The 12,905-nt window shown below is 38.2% G+C and overlaps 2 long non-coding RNA genes across 2 annotated transcripts in view; one reads left to right on the plus strand and one right to left on the minus strand.

Annotated features, from left to right (window-relative positions):
* LOC115336230 overlaps nt 1-12,905 on the plus strand; it is a 42,538-nt gene that overhangs the window by 28,374 nt on the left and 1,259 nt on the right. The window contains exons 2-3 of the long non-coding RNA XR_003921667.2: nt 4,837-4,979; nt 10,943-11,225. This is a non-coding gene — a long non-coding RNA (uncharacterized LOC115336230). The remainder of the gene's footprint in view (nt 1-4,836; nt 4,980-10,942; nt 11,226-12,905) is intronic.
* Nucleotides 737-12,905, minus strand: part of LOC115336228 — a 45,217-nt gene continuing 33,048 nt past the window's right edge. The window contains exons 3-6 of the long non-coding RNA XR_003921664.1: nt 10,919-10,967; nt 4,814-4,971; nt 2,241-2,289; nt 737-2,134 (exon numbers count right to left, since the gene is read on the minus strand). This is a non-coding gene — a long non-coding RNA (uncharacterized LOC115336228). The remainder of the gene's footprint in view (nt 2,135-2,240; nt 2,290-4,813; nt 4,972-10,918; nt 10,968-12,905) is intronic.

A 12,905-nucleotide genomic window follows, 5' to 3' on the forward strand; every position in this document is an offset into this window, starting at 1 on the left:
CATAGAGATTTGCAACAAATACCTGAATTTAAATCATCAGTCTCAAGGCTCTTTGGAAAAGTTGATGCATCTGGATTGTTCTGGTGGATGGTGAGGAGTCTATAAGTTTTGTGTGAAATGTTGCCTGGCGTTCCTCTGTGAGAACCTCAGCATGGGTACAGAGAGGAGCCAAGGCAAAAGGCAGTCTCAGTGGGGAGGTTATCAGAACATGGAAAAAAAGGGAAGATGCATACATGTCCTGCTTTTGGCTGGGGTAGAGTTAATTTTCTTTCTAGTAGCGGGTATAGCATTATGTTTTGGGTTCAGTATGTGAAGAACATTGATAACGCACTGACATTTTTGGTTGTTGCTAAGTAATGTTTAGTCGAAAGTCAAGGATTTTCCAGCTTCTCGTGCCCAGCCAGCAAGAAGGCTGGAGGGGCACAAGAAGTTGGGAGGGGACACAGCCAGGACAGCTGACCCCAACTGGCCAAAGGGGTATTCCATAGCATGTGATGTCATGCCCAGCATATAAACTGGGGGGAGTGGGGCTGGGGGGATCGCTGCTTGGGGACTAACTGGGTGTCGATCGGCAGGTGGTGAGCAATTGCATTGTGCATCACTTACGTATTCCAATCCTTTAATTATTACTATTGTCACTTTATTAGTGTTACCGTTATCATTATTAGTTTCTTCTTTTCTGTCCTGTTAAACCATTCTTATCTCAACCCACGAGTTTTACTTTTTTTCTTCTGATTCTCTCCCCCATCCCACTGGGTGGGGGGGAAGTGAGTGAGTAGCAGTGTGGTGCTTAGCTGCTGGCTGGGATTAAACCACAACAACACAGTACTCAACCAGTAAGGCAGTGACCTTATTCCAGTCCCCTTTAGTCACATAATACAACCATGAAGGCATATGCAGTGGTCACAATACAATATGGACAAATCTTGTTTGAGAGGTGTTGCTGTACATAGATGTATCTTCCTCAGGTATTTTTTTTTTTTAAAGTAAAACAAGCAGTGTGCTTTAAGTAAAATAAGTAATAATGACTAAATAATAATGCAAAATAATGACTAAATTTTAAGAGAGATTATTCTGTTCAGCATTAATTGAGGGTCTTAAGAAGGGTCACAAGTTCAAAGGAAAGATTTTTTTTCTTATGTATCACTGTATACATCCTAGTGTAAGATAGATACAGTTGTAAGAAAAAGGATAGATAGATCAGATAGATGAGTACAAATTAAGCATTCTGCTTATGCCTTGTATCATAACATGTGAAAGCATGCTAAAAGGGGAAAGGAAATAATGACCAACCCAAATACTTAATTTTTTTTTTCCTAAAAAAACCAAAAAAATTATGCCCAATTTACTTTTACTAATAATCACTTGGGATGGTAGGCTTATAAAGCCATAGGATTAATTCTTCACTATTTCTTCTTAGAGTACATGCTTAAATGCATTAGTGGAGAACTGTATGATAAATGTAGATTAAGAATAGTAGTGATATTCCTAAAGCTATACTTTATTAAGTCATGCTGCTTGAATTCTGATCTGGTATCAACTACAGATGTATAGAAAATGGACTTGACTGGTATAGTCAGACAACTGACTCTACTCTCCTCCCAGATTCTTATTTGCCTAAAACAGTTTTGCTTGGAGACAGCAAAACTGTCCAGTTGTGTTCCTCCTCCAAGTCTATGCTCTTATGGAGATGATTTCTCCTGTTCTCTGAGATTTTGGGGGCGGGGGGGGGAGTGTTGAGTGGTTGTTCTTTGTTTCCATGTTCAGGAATCTTAACTACTTATTCAAAGCAGCCATTACATTTCATGCTCGGTGTTTCCTAAAGACTTTTAGGTATCATTTTTTAACATTTTTTCCTCTGACTCTGCTTTCTGATACTTGACAAAAACCCAAGTTCCCAGCTGGATTGCAAATCTACTACTGCAACCACTCTGTGTGCTTTCTCTGTCACTTTAGTCAGGATCTTGCCTTAGTTGTTTGCCTTACTATACGCTCCATGCTTTATCTGGGCTTGATAAGCTTTCCTTTTTTACCTTTTTATTGGGAAACTGATTTGCACATAATCCAGACCTAGATTTTGCTGTGTTGTAGTTTTGTCTAATGCATTAAGGACGTGATCTTCCACACACCAATCCTGCAAAAGTGAGTACAGGTATTATAAAGATGCACAGATTATTCTGTTCAGCTACAATGGAAAGGAAGGATTTCTTTAACTGTAATCCTTTTTTTCCATGACTCACTTCTTTCTGACATTCAGGAAGAACTGCGGAGTTCTCTTTCAGTTAGGAGCTGTGTAATAATGGAAAGAACATAGTTCCTTATCTGATCCAGCAAGCACTTCCTTTCAGAAGTAATATGAATGCAAATTAAGACAATACACAGCATTATTAAGACCACCCTAATAGTGTGAGATTACTATTATTTTTAAGTCCTTTTTATTATTTAGAAGGCTTTTGGTCTCACTGCCTTGTTTACCACCACAGCAGTAATCTCTTTTGGTGTCACTTTACCTGCTTCCAAATAGAGCAAGACCAGTTCTTTGTTTTGAACACAGAGAGTGTTTTATATGGCACATTACTGAAATATTGGGATTTTGAATATGAAGTATGGTTAGAATTTCAGTAGGGTTCAATTTTCATTAAATCTGTCCTAGATGAAATCTAATGTGATGTATTCTTTCATGAACTCTAAATCAAGAGTTACTCATGCTGAAATCTGAAACTTTAAATGTTCTGTCAAATATAGATTTAGCCAGTAGTTTGGCAAATATTAGAAGCACTTCTAGAACGAGAACTTTGAGGCGGCGAGTGGCGGTTGAATTACCCAGATTCAGTGAAGTTAAGGAAGCTGAAGGAACTTTTTGACTCCTTTCTTGTGATTTTTTAGAGAGAACTTTTTCCCTCTGCTATTGCTATCCTTGATAGATCTGTTATAAAAGTTAAAACATTTATCAAAACTGCCACAGATCCTATGACCCGTAGAAGAAGGACTATCAGACCTTAATTGCAATAGCTGTGTAATTTCAGAACTTCCCTTCCCTTGTTCACCTAGTCTCTGACCTTTATGTCAGCTTCTAATTTCCTTCTGTAATTGACTCTTTCTAGTACAGGAAACTATGGCAGCAGATGCATCTTAATACAGTGGAAGATTCAAACAGTGCTGTCGAATGCCTAGCAAATTTACTTGTATCTATTTTACAGTCAAGTTTTTGGAAAAAAAAAGTAGTTTGAACAAGTTTCAGATGAAAAAGGAATGAGTTTTCCTAAACCTTAAGGTTGGGGGTGTTTTGTTTTTAATACATAAACCTCAGTAAGAACTTAAAACACTATCTTCAAATTTGTGCTGAAGACAGCTATTTGGTTCAAGACTTGCTCATTTCAGTGACACGTGCTAATGGAAACAAAACCTAAGTTTACTCTGCTTCAAGGGACAGCTAATTAATTGAGTCAGGACCTTAAGAGAGGAAATGGAATAGCCTCCGAGGGTACCGTGAGAATACTTGTGTATTCTCACCCAAAGTAAGGTTTCGATACCATGCATGTTTTCTTTTCTTTTCATATATCTTTTCTATATCGCAATACCTCTATATCTTTTTTCCTTGAAGAAACTTCTGTTTCAGCACTACCTTTCCCAGCTTTGCCTGCGTACCACTGTATTTATTGACTGATACAGGAGAGAGTGATTTGTGCATCTACTCATGAATGCCCTCACCTTACTGGATAATCAGCAACACTAACACTCAGTAACTGGCAACACAAAAAACTATGGACTTTAGTTCCTGGCTACTCCAGCTGGAAGTAATTTTTAAATAAAATATCAGTTAATAAGATAATGTTGTTGGCAATTAGAACAACTGGATTCCTAGAAATGACCTACTACTTTTACATACCTAGTTATCACAGAAATAGACAGTTCATTCTTGTCAAACTATAACTAAACAGACCCACCTACAGTTTTACAGGACAGAGAAGAAAGTATGCTAGCAAGAAAAGAATTGCAATTTTTCATGTCTGGCTTATGCCTGGGTTTAGGGAAACAAACCCTCATACACTATATTTGCTTTAGACATTGTCCTGTCTTGTAGTCCATAAACCTCTTCTGCTGGCCATGTCTTTTGTCACTTGTTATTAAAATGTTTAGGATGCTGGAGAGTCAAGGGCCAAGACTATATCTTTACTTGGGTGTTTGAATCACAAAATTCATATGTCTGTATAATCTATTCAGAATTCAAGAACAAAACTGATACTATAACTTCTGTTATTACATATAGCTATATTGGTAGTGACCGAGTAGTCTGCATGACAAAAATTAATAAACCCAACCAAACTCAAATCTTATACTTGAAACAACCTCCACCTTCCCCCAGTGAAAAGTTTTCTAGAACTCGCTCCTCCACAGCCAAAGAGAGCCCACGGTGCTATGAAGGCAAATGGCACAGAGAATGCATGTGTGTAGGGAAAAGCGCAAGCCTGTAAATACTATGTAGTAGTCCTATGGCATCCACTAAAGGCAGGACTCCTTACCTTGCCTTAATTTTCTGTCTTTTGTTTTAAAAAAATAGCCTTATGACAATGGAAGGGGCAGCCCTTTGCACTGAGGAAAGAACCAATTGTTTTTCAAAGTTTAGAAGGCAGATATATACTTCATATCTCTATCCCCCTCTTAAGTTTTACTAGTTTGGTTCTGTCTAGGGACTGCCAGAACAAGCATGGGCCTCCACTTTCTTGTCTCTAGTATCTTTTGTGTCTCATGCTATTTTAACCACTTTGGCCTGGGTGGGGATATGCATCCATCTAGGAAACAGTCTACTTACCTTACCCTGTCTGTCCTTTCAAGGGGTGATTGAAGGCGTCAGCTAGTACCATCCTTGTTGAAATCAACTGTGTCTTGAAGAACAGCTATCTCTGGACATCAAGTATTCAGCGTCAGTTTCATTCTCATCAACTAGATCTCTTCAAGATACTCCTTGAACTATTAAGGTAAGTGAAAAGTATGCATGTTTACAGATTTTTTTACATTTTAAAGTCAGTGAATGTTTCGCATTCTTCCATGCCTGGCAAGATAGTTACTGTCTCTGAGAGAGTACTTCAAGGAAGGACCATGTCCAAATAGGACTGAAGGAACAGAAATGCAATCCAGATGACATATCAATACAATAATCTGCAAAATGAAAACTTAGATGTTGCTATTATGCCTACCAAAGAGTACAGGAAGTTGTTATGCTTTAATAAGAAAAAAAGCTGTGGATAACTGCTGGGCTAAAGCTGTCATACATAAGAAACTGGCACGCACAATCTTCACTTTCTAACACTCCATAAACACTGCGTGCTAATCAGACTGTAGTAAAAGTTTGCTAGAAATCAATAACAATATCTACCTTTTCTTGGCTTTTTGTGGGGGGGGGTATATTTCTATATCTAAAAGTCTTCATCTTTGATACCAACTTAATACAGTGTCCTGGGTTCAGCGGGGATAGAGTTAATTGTCTTCCTAGTAGATGCTACTTAGCGTAAGTACAGAGTAGTCTGAGGCTGTACAGGATTAATTGATAACCTTCCCGAAACAAGTGTCTCGGGCCTGGAGGTATCTGCCTCTTCGTGAATTCAAGAGAGGCTACAAGACATAGCAGACCAGACATCTAGATTAAGAAGCTGAAGTTGTGCAAGGTGACTTTGTATGTAGGAGTCATAATTAAGGCTAGTTTTGTCCAAGATCAAGAAGTCTCCTGATGCATATGAGATCAAGTGTCATTGTTAAAGTAATTCATTTTTCAGTATCACAATCCATGAAGACTTCACAAAAAACCCCCAAAGATCTGTCTTTAAAATCATAAACAAGATATGGAAGATGTGGCTTAATACACTTCATGCTGTATCTTTGGTCCTTGCTTCCAACCCTTTGGAGTACCTAGGACAATTCAGAGATCTCTTACAGTTAAGTATTATAGTGCTGAACTTAGCGAAGCTCTTAATTCCTTAAAATGGCCAGAAGGTTTCTTCCATCTTTTGGAAGATGTCAGACTGGCTTTAGGAAAAGGAGGCTCACAGCCTGAAACTTTAATCATACACAGTCTCACTTCCTTTTAATTTTTCAGAAAGCATTGGATATGGAGGAGATATTGCAGTATGGGAGATCTGCTCCTTTTATTATACCTTATGGGTCTGCCTCCTGGTAGTAACTCAGAGTAGAATCTTTACAGGGCCAGTGGCTCTTTGACATCATAAAATTATTTTAATTCCAGTCTTTCCTTGATCCTCCTCATTGACTTTTCTTCCTACTACAGCTAAAACAGGATATTGAAGGTACTTCTGGAATTCAAAAGGAAAAGGATAATACCCATTCCTTTTCAATGGCAATGACAGAGCTTTTTATGCCTGTCTTTAATGTGAGTTATTTCAGATTTACCCACTCTGAATTCACAATGATGAATGGTGACCCAGGCCAAGTGCCAGAAGGATTCAAAGAGGTGTTCTCTCCTATCTATATATTTCACTCATAGAAAATAACTGCAGGTTTGTGTAGAAGCACTACACTAGATAGCTTGGGTGGTTCGAGAGCTCAAAACCCAGTAATCCTAGTCTTGCACTGTCTTCCACATCAGTTAGTTCTCAAACAAATATCTTTGAAAGAACAGGTATACTGTTTTGCAGAGATGAATAGGTTTAGCAACTAGAGTATAGCCAGAAAAAGAAATACTTTGCATTCTTCTTTAGATAGAGTTGGGGATCTACTCGGCATGTTTCCTGTTTTGTAAATGCTACTGTTTGTGCACATCTATACAGGCCACACTTAAATAGCATAATTGCAAGAGAAATGGATAAGATCAAGTTTTCGTGCCTACTGGTATCTAAACCAGTGATTGGGGGTGGGGCGGGGGAAGCAGAGAAGAGAAAGTAGCAAGAAAATAAAGAAACTTAAATAGTAAATGTATCCTACAAGTTGTAAGAAAGCACCAGGAAGCCACTTCGGTGAGCTGGAGACATGCATTCACATGCAAAGCTGTGAGTCAAGTGAGATACAGCCAAAGGAGCAGATTTGGTAAGAGCTCTGATGGAAGGAGAAGGGAAGAAGTAATACATGACCAACGCAGAAATAGGACGCATGCTTTGTCTGATATAATAGTGCCTTTTTGGACTGAATGAGAGGTAGAAATGGTAATTAGACATGGCTTGAGACATGCTGAGTAAGCTGAGCAATGGGAAGTAGCAGAAGAGATTAGTTTCTCCAAGGAACACACAATGTGCATCAGTCTAGCTAGACAGCTTTGCTTCTGTGCTGCCTTTGTTTGTAGTGCAGCTGCTCCCAGCTGTCAAAGAAAACTCTGCATGATAATCTCTAGGCATATCACTATTATTACTTTACATATATTGAGAAAAGTATGAACTGACAACCTACTCCCTGGTTAAGGTTTCTTAAGCAGACAAGAGAAAAGATTTCATATTCAGCCTAAAAAGTGTTTTTGTTAGTGCAACTAATGTCTAGTCCAGAATTAATAAGTAAGTTGATAGAGACTTTTAAATGGCATTTCCACTGCATATCAAGAAAGTACTTGTCCCGTCATATCATCTGAAGATAAGCAGTGATCCAAAAGTTGCAATAATGTTCACCCTTTTTGTAGTTTTATCCTGTAGCTTCATATAGGCTGAACAGTGAATCTATGCCTTTTGTAGGAATGAAAAGCCATTGATGTCTGAGGATGGAGAGCAAATTGATCCAATACCCATGGAAGCTACGGCGTTTTTAACTGTAGCATTGTGTGTATTACCATTTCATACCGTAGATAAAAAGGTTAAGGAAAAAAGACTAAAACTCTGGTTTTAGTTAGATGTGAGTTGTCGTTGTTTTAACTGAAGTATTTAATTCCCTCAGTCGGAGATCTTTTGTAAGGATTATTTTGCTGCTTAAATCACCAGTATAATTGACAGGGACTGACTGTTATGATGGCAGACTGTGATAATTAAATTCCCATGCTACACAATCTAGAGAGCCCCTGCAGGAAATGCAGAGATGCTTGGTAGATGAAACAGCAAAAGAGGTCCTTGGCCAAGGGAGAACAGGTAGAGAACTTCCACTTCCATGACTGTCACTTCTTTTCTTCTCCTGAGTGCTAAATTTCAGTAGAAGATTTTCTTAAACCCTCAACCTTTTGTTCTTCTCTTCATTATTTCCTTAAGAATTTTTAAGGAGAACTCCCTTGGGATTATAATGTCTGAACTCTTTGTTTAAACAAAAGCTCTTAATCTAAAACTTTCCCCTTTTCATTAAAATCACTTTGCTCTTGTTAATTAAAACCAACCTTTGGAGTATAATAGTGATTACAACCTGATCTCCTGCTCTGCATACTGAACTGGGACACCTGCTTTAGTTCAGAGTGCTGGAAAGAATGTTATACTTTAAAATCATGTTTAAACTGTAGTTAAGTCTCTTGAAATGGGGAGAACAAAACATGCTGATTTTTAAGCACAACTTGCTAAACATTTTGCAGTCATTTCCATGACATATCTGAGATATCATGCTCCAAAGAACTTGAATCAAATGTGAAACTGGTTGTAAAATCAGTGAGATGGCCCTGAAGGAGAATTTATTCTGTTAATAGATGCAATTGCCATACAAATACATTTCGTTTCCTCTGTCAAGAAATTAACTGTTTTCTAGCTAATATTGTTTCCATGCAAAACCAAGGTGCGTAATCCTTGTAAAATGAGTATACTTCTAGTCAGAAAACCCATGTTTTATGTAACACACAGCTCAATTAATTATCTAGCTGTCCTAGAAAGCCCTCTTTCTAAACATGAAAACAAGATGAATGTCTGAAATACTGTAACTCGTGCTTTAACACAAAACCTTGCTCCTGACTTGCATTAAGTGAGCGTGTGTTTGAGGCACGTGTGCCAGCAAGTCTTACAATGCATGGAGAAGGGGGAAACCCCACACACGCCAAAAAAACACCAGAAGAACTACTTATGCTCAAGCCCTTACTTATGCTGAACCAAATTACAAAATTGCCTTTTTTGTTTTAGCTTTATGTTCAGACTCACCCTGCATATAATCAGATTCATCCCTAGTTGAGCTCTAGGGATCCTAAGCAGCAGAAGAAAAATGTTCAAAGTGGAAGCTTTTTTCCATACACTTAATTTTGGAGCATGGAGAAAGACACTTATCCTGATGTCCTAGCCTTACCCCTAAGATATTTCTTATTAGGACAGTATACAAATAGTAGATATCATCAGCTGGTAGTGTAAGTCTAGTCAATGGAGCCACTGCCAATTTAGGTAAGTTAAGGGTCCTGCCTACAACTCTCTTTTTCTTTCCCACCTGCGCTTCTGGAGGGTCTGGAGCAATTGTCCTCTTTGGAAATTAGAAGAGTGAGGTGCAAGTCCTGTATCTCACCGACAAACTGAATAGCCTTGAGCAAATGGCCTGGGGAAGTCTCCAAAATGGGATCAGTACTGTGCTTGTCACTCTAATTAAATGCAAATGGTATAGACACAAAGCGCTAGGTTTCCAAGGTAGCAAAGCTAGGAATAACATGACAAAATGAGTTGGGCCATGGTCTACAAGTGTCACCTTTAAGCCATTGTATTCTAAGGTGAGGGAAAGACTTCTGTGTTCTACCCTATCCTTTGAAAGTTTTTTAAAGAAGAGATTAGCAGAAGGGAAAACAAGTCATGGACATAAAGGTCAGGAGGTAAAAGGAAAAGCAGTCTAGGGTGAAGTGGCTATTTCATTTCCCTCCAAGCTCTGTTTAAACAGTTAAGCAAGACCAAAAATCCCCAAAGAAACCAAAAACACCAAACCCCAGCCTAAAACCCAGCAAACAAGCAAATAATAATAATAATAATAATAATAATAATAATAATAATAATAATAATAAAACCACCAAAAAACCAAACAAAAAACTCCCCCCCACCCAAAATAGCACTCCCTGCCCCCACCCCCCAAAACCAAAACCCCACACCTTGCTACTTATCTACCATTTAGTGACTGGGGTGCTAGATGCTACTGTAATGGGGGTCAACCCTTGTGCTGTACTCACTTTTGCAGTAGACGCCAAATACTGCACAAGTATCAGAACTGGTTTTGTTCAGGAGGTTTCCAGCTGTCAAAGTTATTAAAGAGTAGAAAGCCTTATTGACTTACTCTACAGCAACTTCATGCAGAGTCAAGTAACTTCCCCTGCTATCCTCCCCCAGTTTATTAGAGTTGAATCGTACACCTTGAAACTAGTGACTGGTTTAAGAATCATGATTTCTGAATGATGGGAACTGACCCTGTTGCTTGCACCTCTTGCCCTGGGGTTGGAGAAAGCATCTTACTGGAATTCTTCTAACAAATACCTCTCAGGGCTAATACCACATGACCCATTTAAAATGCCTAAATAGTAATTTTCCGTTCAAATTTCTCTCTACCGCCTATTTTTTTATTAGCTGCATCTTCAAAGATAGCTTTGTGTGCAACTAAACAATTAATATTTTTTTAGTATAAGATAGAACTTTTAAAAATACAGATACTCACAACAGAAGTGGTAGTGTACTTTGCACCTAGAAACGCGTTTGTAAAACATTCAGATTCTTCACTGGGACTTATGAGAAAGTGCAGATATAGACTCATTTATCACAATCTTAAATTCTAGATGTTTCTTTAAATGCTGATTTTTTGCAAAGGCTTTAATTCCCCATATGGAAGCACTAAGCACCAGCCCATTTTGTTCCTGGCAAAACCGGAGGAAAGCTTATTTCAAATTTCTAATTAAAATTCTTTCTTGCTGTGTAAGGAGCCCTGATGGGATTCCTCAGGGTAGTTGGATGGGTTTCTGATTGAATTACAACTGGCCCGATTGTGTGAATATTTCATTTAAATGTTGTGAACTGAAAACAGCAATTAACGACAACCTGAATAATAAAAAGCACTACTTTACCTTCAATCCTCTCTTCTCCCACAGTTGATTCAAATTACATGCTTAGTCACTGGGAAAAAAAAAAAAAAAAGAACAGAACAAAACCAACAAACCAACCCAGAAACAGAGAGCCAAGCAGCAATCGCTATATGGGAAGAGGAGACGACTACAGTCATCACCCTTGAAGTCAGAAACGCTTTGCCTGGAGACGACGATTGTGTATGTGACACTGTTGCAGAACTGCCCTCACGAAGCATGACTGTGCTCCTGATCTGCCATTTATTCAATATCCTACACTAACTTTGGTTTCTGTCCAATCTCACCTAAGGTAATTTCAGTCTATCTTCTCGTCTGAGTCCCTGGCTGGATTATAGATGTCTCCTAAAGCATACAGTTGTATCAGCTGCTACTTGGGCTAAAACCACAAGGGTTTGGGAAGTCTTATAGCAAAACTATATGCTGGGAGTTGGATAAGGACATGCAGTTTCTACTGATTTGTTCTGGAAAGCCACTATTGACAGATTTCACAGGTTCTGTATGCAACCTGCCTTTAGAGATTCTGCTCTTCTTGTTTTTGTAACTTTGACGAAGTCTTAAAATTAAAAAGCTCATGAGAATTGGTCTAAGTCTGGCCCAAGTTCCACTGTTTCAAAAATATTCTTAGTAGTTGATGACTGATAGGACCTTAACAACTGGAAAAAAATGAGTTCACTAATGATAACCTTTACCATTAATTACTAGTGATCCACAGTGTTAATCACAAGTCTAAATTGTCAACTTGACTATCATAATTGTATTAAGCTAGCAGAGCTATACTGGAGGAAAAAAAAAAAAAAAAACCAACACCAAACCACAAAAACAGAGCCAGTGAAAATGACAGGAAATAAACCCACAGCTTAATTAGTCTTCTGCAGCAGCCATGGTGATTTCACGTGTAAAACGGAGTCACCACAAATCACTGCATGAGGATCAATGTTAAAAGCCTCAGATGCAAGGATATGGGCTTATTCTGGCAGCTGTGCAAACTGTTCTGGTGCTGTCTGTCCATTGTCAGCCACAGAAGAACATGCTTCACTTTGTCTGTCTTATTAGGGTGGTACCATCTAATGGGCTGATTCTTCCACAGAAAAATAAGACCCACTACTTAATTTCAGTATTCCTCAAACTGATTTTCAGTTGGCAATACACCAAAATCGCATTTAATTGTTTAATTATGCCATTCTAGATTTTGGGGCTTCCTTCTTAGTGGCAAAATTCTGTAGATTGTATCAATAATATAATTTAATATCTGTATTTATATAGATAAAATTATAATATAATTTATCAATTACAATTTGAGGCATATTCTGCATCTGACTTATTACATTTGCAGCTTATTGTTCTTTTTCTACACGATAAACTTCACACTTAAAGGGTGTTTATAAAGCATTTCCCCCTTTGTACAGTTTTTCCTTTGTTTTTGAGCCACTCCCCTCACACTAGGAGCAGTTTTCTCAAATGTATTCTGCCTGAATTTCTCATTCTAGTTTTGAAGCCAAATTTGAAAGCAAAACTCAGCTGAAAACAATATGGTTTGGATTTAAGAAAATGTCCTCACAACAAACCATAAGGTTTTATGATGGTTTTGGTGCAAGTCTGTGAGTTGACCTCAATACTGCTGGGAGAAAACCACAAATTTAGTCTTAGATGCTGGAAAAGCAATGAATTTATAAACTGGAAACTGTAGTTCAGACCAAAATCTCTCACAGGTTAGTTCTATGGGTCAATGGGCTAAACTACATTTTGAATCACCCTTCAGCTGTAACACTGATCTGAAACTTACACCAGTCTGAATGTATTTGGATTTTCTATACCTACAGATATCTTCATAACAACCTTTAGGAAATGTTTAGCCATATATCCATTTTTATTTCAGGCCCTTTGCATTTTAAAAATATATCTGAGAATCAGTTTGGTTCAAGCCAGACTTTGGCTTCTAGGGAAAAGAGGGGAAATACAGGTGGGCAGG

Source organism: Aquila chrysaetos, chromosome 2 (genome assembly GCF_900496995.4).
Source record: "Aquila chrysaetos chrysaetos chromosome 2, bAquChr1.4, whole genome shotgun sequence".
Classification (NCBI taxonomy): domain Eukaryota; kingdom Metazoa; phylum Chordata; class Aves; order Accipitriformes; family Accipitridae; genus Aquila; species Aquila chrysaetos.